The sequence below is a fragment of the Echinops telfairi genome, unplaced genomic scaffold (genome assembly GCF_000313985.2).
Source record: "Echinops telfairi isolate 266 unplaced genomic scaffold, ASM31398v2 ScPeMD7_7468;HRSCAF=8506_0, whole genome shotgun sequence".
In the NCBI taxonomy this organism is placed as follows: domain Eukaryota; kingdom Metazoa; phylum Chordata; class Mammalia; order Afrosoricida; family Tenrecidae; genus Echinops; species Echinops telfairi.
The window spans coordinates 91,060,562-91,068,545 of record NW_022111369.1 but is presented as its reverse complement, the minus strand read 5'-3'; the positions used below and the strand labels follow the sequence as shown (position 1 = coordinate 91,068,545).

Genomic DNA, 7,984 nt, shown 5'->3' with positions numbered 1-7,984 from the left:
GCAGAAGGGGCTCGAGGGCGGAGGCCTGCGTAAATCAACATGCGAGTCCTCACTTCTCCAGGTGTGTGCTGGGTTAGCTTGTGCCAATAACAGAAGGCTCTGCTACAAAAGGCCCAAGCTTCTTAAAATAAAGATCGTAAAGGCTTGACCATCAATTCCCCAGTGTTTTCTCCTTCTGTCAGTATCCTGGTAGTCCTTTAGCACAACCAAGACCATCATTCTGGGACATTGAGGAGCCCTGGGCTCTCTGGCAAGTTACATATATCCCATGTTGCTCTTGGGTTTCCGTTTCTTCTTTGCCGCATTTCTCCATGATAGTTTCTTCTTTCTGTGAACCACCTGTCAATTCCCCACTTTCTTTTTGTCCATGACAAAGTTGGGGCAGGTGAACACTGTGGCAACTTTAACACCAAGCGCTCTGAATAGCCACCAGGTTGCTGAGGTACTCAGCCTTCTCAACACCCCACTCCGGCTCAGCGCGGGCGATGCTCTTCTCAGGACCCGCCTTGCCAACGTTTTCCTTTTTACATGGACATCAAAGCTATCATTGACCCCAAAATACTGAGTGCGCTCCCTCCACTGCGATTCACTTGGGATTGTTCACTTTGAGACGCTTCTTCATTCTTCAATTTGCCTTTCTTGGAGCGTTCCCCTTTTCCTCCTGACTCTTGACGGTGCGGTTTTCTGTTCAGTATGCTTTCTGGGCAATGCGATAGGAAATTTATTCCACATCTTTAAGGACGTCCCGGAGTGAAACTCTTTGTGTACATCTGTTTGCCTTTGTGACTGTCTTTACTCCATCTGTCGGTAAATCTGAGATCCAGGCATTTCCAGTCATCAGCTCTTCATCAGCTTCCTGTAGGTGGAGTCCAAAGGACTGTGGAGTAGCTTCAACTTCAGAATTCAAGTCAACATCGCTCTCGTTTAGTAACCCGCTCCACATCTGCTTGTTCAGGAACCAGTCACCCGAAGTCATCTTAAGACCCCCTCCCTGGTCCATTTTAGAGGTATCATCATAAACTTTCTAAGCAATAATATAGGCAATCTGAAGGGAACATTTGTCATTTCTAATACTAGTATAATTAATCTAGCCAATGGTAGAAATTTTTAACTATTATTAGGAAGCAGATGTCACATATTGGTCTGCCCTAGCACAAGCTATTCTCAAACTAAAAACAAACCACCCTCACGGACACCAAATCAATTCTGACTCATTGTAGCAACCATAAATAGCATCTCTGAGGCCATTATTCTTTATAGGAGCAGATAACATTGTCTTTTTCCTGCAGTCCAGCCAAGTATTTGGTAGGTTAACCAATATTGAGGTCAACAACCAATGCTTACACTAAAGTGTCACGAGGGCTCCAGAGCAAGATGGAAAGGGCTCAATGAGATTGAACTTGTGATTCCTGTTTTACAAGACCAGTGTGGTTGGTCTACAACATGCCTGGTGATTTTTTTTTGTGTTTAGTACTTTGTTTGAAAAGCATTATTTTATGTTTTAAAAACCAAGTTTTACCCTTCCTTGTCAACTTCCCAACACCCATTCATTTTTCAGTACTGAAAATTACCTTAATATCAATAGTCTTATATGGAATCTCAATATATTAGATATTTTGGCTGAATATACTTGAAAAAGCTATAACCCTAACTTCACAAACATTGACCACTGTTATTTTCTGTGGGTTCTGAATAACACCTAAGGCTCTCAGGGGTGTTTTGTAAACAATTTACCTTGAGCAAACTAAGGGAATAATAGTTCATGCTCTCTGTACCCCACACCTTCACCCCAAGCCCCCATTGAGGTATCACTACCAGGATTATCTGTCCAAATCATTTCTATAGAAATCATACCAATGGCCTAATAAAACTATTTTATAAATGAACTCATTGCTATCCATTGAATTATATATCTTGCCAATCTAAGAACTGTCCTGTGAATCAAATCTACTTCATGAGTATTTCCCAATTTATACATTTTAAATATTATTTATTAATCTTATTTTTTAGCCAAACTGTTTGTATACATAAGGGTATGGTTTTTGTAAATAGTATTGTTTTTTTCTGGTTGAAATATTCACTCCAATTTTAGAACACCTCAGGTCTTCTAACTTATGAACCTTAACATTAACAGCATTAGCAACACCACCCATATTAGTGTTTCCATGAACCCCTTATCATTAGCATTTAAAATAAACCTATGAGGCAGGGGTGATCATTAAGGCAGACGAAGACCTAAATCTCAGCAGTTTCCCTGTAAAATTCCAGGCAGCAAATGGCAAAGGCAAGTTTTAAATTAGAGGTTTTAATCTAGTTGTCAATAACAATATGAAATGATGATCATTGTCTTTACTCATTAAGGAAATAAAAATGCAAATTAAAACCATAAAGACAATTTCACTCGATTTTTATAACAGAAACATCATGTAGTCCATATAAAACATTCTCTAAGCAGTTAGTGATGACATATTACATATAGCCTTAGATTAGAATGCTACTCTGTCACACACTTATTTCCCAGTTGATGGAATAATATATATGATTTTAGAATGCAAACATAAGTGAAAAATGCCATAGGATAAGTAAGCATTATTCATTAAGGATTATTAATAGGGGAGAGCTATCATTTGACTGGGTGGAAACAGATGAAGGTAGGCAGCATAGTGTAATAATGTCAACTTTCTTAATGCCAACTTTCTTAATGGGAAGCCGGCAAAACCTGCTGACAGACTCCCTTCTCCAATTGACGAGTGGCATAAGCTGCTTTGTTGGGCCCATTCCTCCCTACACACATGAATTTCCCAGCCTCTGAGTGACCAGCAGGTCCAACCTCTTCCCTCACTGGGCTCTGTGGGTTCTGATGAACAGCAGATTTCATGGGCAACTGGGTGCAGACATTCTCAGTACCCAAGCTACACTTTTCACCACACGTTTTCTACTTCCTCCTCTGATTCCTGCTTTGTTCTCTGTTGGCCTCTGCAACTCAGGCCCCACCATCCACAGTTGGCACACAAGTTCACACAAATCTACAAATGAGCAAGAATTCCCTTCCACAAGGCACTTTTATTTTTATTTTGTTTTATTTTATTTGTTTTTTGTACTTTTATTTCATTATAATATGCTTATTATTTTTTCTAGTTCTCTCACACTTCCAGTTCTGGTGTCCCCACTGCCCTGAGAAAATGTTTTCCCCCTAGATAAGTTAGTACCAACCAAACAAGAGGCTTCCCCTTCTTCTGCCCAGTGCACCGATCTGTCCACATTCAAGCTGCATTGGCCACAAAACTTCAGCACTCACACCCAAGCCAAACCTGTGTCTTTTGTATCTTTTGTCTCTCCCTTTCCCTGTACATCCACCCATTTTCTCTTTCTTTCTGCACTGCCTCTCCTGTGAAATATTCATGAATCATATTAAATTTGTTTGCCCTCTTAAAATACATTTTCCCATCACGTTTACAAAGCCTTTTGCCAACCCAGACAGCTGTTTATTTTTACTATCAGTACGTTTATTTGATTCTCTCTCTTAGTCTCCCTCTACTTTTCCCCCTTTTCTCTCGCTCCCCTTTTCTCTATTTCATCAACATTTATTTTCTGGCCCCTAATAAGCTCCATTAATATCATTAGACAGAGACTACTAGATCTACCTAACCCAGCAGCTCACACACAACTAATAACTGTATCATGAAACTGGGGAATCAGGCATCAACATCCATAAAGCTCCAAATAAAGAGAAACAAAACCAACCAATCTCAAATCACCCAAAGTCAATGGTGGACTCTGAAAAAGAGTCTATGAGACCAGCGTTCTTATGAATCGCTCGCATTGGGGGTATGTTCTTTTTGTTACACCAGTCCCTGGAGAAGGACATCATGCTTGGTGTGGGGAAGGGGCAGAGAAAAGCAGGAGGGCCCTTGAAGAGATGGGATGACACAGTGGCTGGCCAGGGTCTCAAACATAATAACAGGTGAGAGGATGGTGCAGAACTAGACAGAGTGTCATTCTGTTGTACATAGGTCACTATGGATTGGAACTGACTTGATGGCACTTAACAGAACATGTTGGTTTTATGATGTAGAGACTGAACTTTTTTTCTGCTTAGAAAAGCTGTATGAATCAATTATAGGAAATCCGTAAAATTTAAAAAAAGAACAAGAATGAAATTAAAGTAATATATATGCCCTAAATTGAACAATAATCATCTATTTAATATGATAATTTTATTAAATTGTTAGCAACATTTCTATATTCAAAGTATTCTTACAATATTATTTTAGTCACTAAATGTTATTAATTTATTAAGTTATATTATAACTTTTCTACCACTTACTTTTCAAATGTATCTCAATTATTCATCTCCAAAGTGGTCATAATAGTAAGTACATAATTTAATAATGAAGATGTAGATGACAAAATATAGTGATCTAACACAGTTCCAGGTGGATAATAAACACTCAACATTATGAGCAATTGTTATTATTTTTCACTGTAATTTTATTAATCATTACCTTTTGACCTTCAACACTTTTCTGTCTTCAATTATGTATTGCATATACTTAGATAAGTTTAATTATTAAAGTATACCCTAAGCACTATTAAGATTTCAAATCCAGGAGTCACATTTAAATTGAATTTTAAGCATAGCTAATTGAACTAATTTTTCCACGTTTTCCTCCAAGCATATTGAATTCCCAGAATCCCTCTTCATTTTCCTCTCAACCACCTTCTAACTTAAAGCCATAGTCAACTCTTTCAATTACATGATATGCACACCACTTCCTTTCCCACTTTTTGTAGAGTCCTGGAAGTTCAGTGAATCAGCTCGTGGCTGTGAACTGAAAGGTCATGGGTTAAGTCCACTAGCTAATCCAGAGGAGGAGTAGATGGCAGTCTACTTACATAAAAATGTATACCATTTAAAATCTTATAGGACAGCTCTACCTTATCCATTGGATTCCCTGCATCAGAATCAACTCAACAGCGATTTGTTTTTTGGTTTGGGGGTTTTTTAAATCATTTTATTAGGGGCAATTTATACAGAATTCAGTTTTCTTTTGCTCTTAACTACCTTTTTAGAAATTGACACATGGTTTTCTAAATAACTGTGATTTTTATATGTCTGATTAAAAGGAGCATATTCCTAATTCTCAAAGATGTCAAGTTAATACCAACACTACTTAAATGCTCTACCAACTTACTCACTTTTAGATTTTTAATGAAATAAATTTTAAAAATTCATCTATAAATCAAATGTTATTCTTTATAACATCAAAACCTCAACTCAAAAATGCAAGAGTTGATTCCAACTCTATTGACCCAATAACAGGTAAATATGTATTCAAAATTTTACATTATGAATTCTCTAAATATGCGTTCACATTAGTAATTGATCTTCCATGAACCTATGTAATATTTACACTAAATAAATTATACGATTTGTATAATGTGCTTTCGATCCAAATTAATGGCACTGCAATATATTCTGAGGTATGCTCTTTTCACACAGGAAGAACTGAAGACATTTTCTCAAATTTACATTGATCTTATGATGAAAAAAAAGTGGGCTGAGGATCTATATAACCCTTAGATATATACATGGATATGAGCTTCCAGTTAATCATAATCCCTAATTTAAGAACAATTAACTCACTGCCTTTGAGTCAGTGCTGACTCATCTGAGACTGTAACAATTTAAAGGAGTAGGAAGCCTAGTCTTTCTCCCATAGAGCTAGCTGGTTGTGGTTTTGAACTGCTGACTATGATGATGTGAATTACAACCCAACCTATAACCTCTACACCACGAGGCCTTCATTAAGAATAATTACTTCTTATGATTGGTTCCTCCTCAATACTTGCCCTAATGAAGTGATCTTTGTAGATATGAGTGATATGACAAAGTGTGGTAAATAAAACATGATACCTGGCTCTCAGAAAAACTAGCCCCTGGGGTCTTAAAGACATATTAAAAGAAACAACCATCTTACTGAGGTGTCAGCCCAGTTCACATGGAAGAAGCACATCAGCCAGTGTGATCCAGAGATTATAACATCAAATCCAAGACAGGAAGGGATTGAATTATAACTTAAATTCTGAGCACCCAGTTTGTAAAGGGCTGTGGCTGACAATCAAAGTTCAACATCCATTGCAGAGTCCCCACCTGCACTAAATCTTCACTAAACTTGCTCAGATCATCGACCAAGTACATGAATGCTTTGTGCTCAGAGTGCATTACTACAGATGTTATTGGCTTAAAATTTAACATTTTACCATATACTATTTATTTTCAACCATTTTAACTTACTCTGATTTCTTTTGGATTGACATTTATATCTATTTTATTTTATTGTTGATGATGTTATATTCTTGTATGATTTTCATTGTATGAAATCCAGAATAGATATGTCTACAGTGACATTAAGGAGGTTAACAGATCTTTAGTGTTATGTTAGGAGAGGTTTGGGGCAATTGCTAGATAATCTCTGTGGGTATAGAGTTAAGAAAATATTGAAGAAGATGAATGTGTTGATTATTTCATAACTTTTTAATATATTTAAACTATTGATTTTATTGTGCAGGAAATACAACATATACAAAACAGAAATGTATAGATCTAGATAAAGGGTATACTGAGAAAAATATAGTTTCATTTAAAATTTTTTATTTAATAATATTTTCTTTGATTAAATAAATACTGAACTCACTGATGTTAATTCTTTTTCTCTTCTTTTTTAAATCGTTTACATGGGGACTCACACGATTCTTATCACAATACATACATACACGCATCTGTCAAGTACATTTGTACATATGTTACCATCACCTTTTTCAAAACATTTTCTTTCTACTTGAGCCCTTGGTATCAGCTCATTTCCCCTTCCCTCCCACACCCTCCCTCCCTCATGAACCCTTGATAATTTTTAAATTTTGTTTTCATGTCTTATGCTGACTACGGTCTCCCTTCACCCACTTTTCTATTGTTTTTCCCCCTGGGATGGGGTTATAGGTTGACCATTGTGATCGGTTCCCTCTTTCTCCCCCCACCCTTGCCCTACCCTCCTGGTATCACTACTCTCATTATTGGTCTGGAGGGGTTTATCTGTCCTGTATTCCCTGTGTTTACAGCCCTTATCTGTACCAGTTATACATGCTCTGGTCTAGCTGGATTTGTAAGGTATAATTGGGGTCATGATAGTATGGGGGAGGAAGCATTAAAAAAACTAGATGGAAATTGTATGTTACATCGGTGCTATACTGAAGCTGACTGCCTTGCCTCTTCCTTGTGGCCTTTCTATGAAGGGATGTCCAATTATCTACAGATAGACTTTAGGTCTCCACTCTGCCCTCCCCCTCATTCACATCAATATGATTTTTTTGTTCTGAGTCTTCTATGCCTGATACCTTATCCCATCAACACCTCAGGATCACACAGGCTGGTGTGCTTCTTCCATGTGGCCTTTGTTGCTTCTCAGCTATGGCTTCTTATTTATCTACATGCTTTAAGACCCAAGACACCATATTTTTTGATAGCAGGGCACCAATCAGTTTTCTTCACCACATTTGTTTGTGCACCCATTTTGTTTTCAGCCATCCTGTCCAGAAGGTGAGCATCACAGAATTCTAGGTTATTAGAACAAAGTATTTTTGTGTTGAGGGAATGCCCATTGTCTGCCTGCTACCTAAATACTTAACATATAACCATATGTACATAGATCTATTTCCCTGTCATTACATATAGATGTATTTACATATGTATATGCCTGTATTTGGACCTCTATAAATATTCTTTGACTCCTAAGTTTTCCTTCATTTCCTTTTACTTTCCTCTCGTCCCATTATCATGTTTCACCTTCACTCAGGTTTCAGTAATCCATCTCGGCTGCATTTCACTTGATCAAACCCCACCAGGCATCCTACGCCATCCTCAACATCAATTTTAGATCACTTGCTGTTCCCATGTCCTTGGGTTTGTTGGCTCCCCCTTTCTTTC

The 7,984-nt window shown here is 37.5% G+C and overlaps 1 pseudogene; it reads right to left on the bottom strand.

The window, feature by feature from the left end:
* Nucleotides 1-255: 255 nt before the first annotated feature.
* Nucleotides 256-943, bottom strand: LOC101654928 (annotated as a pseudogene).
* Between the last annotated feature and the right edge of the window lie 7,041 nt (nt 944-7,984).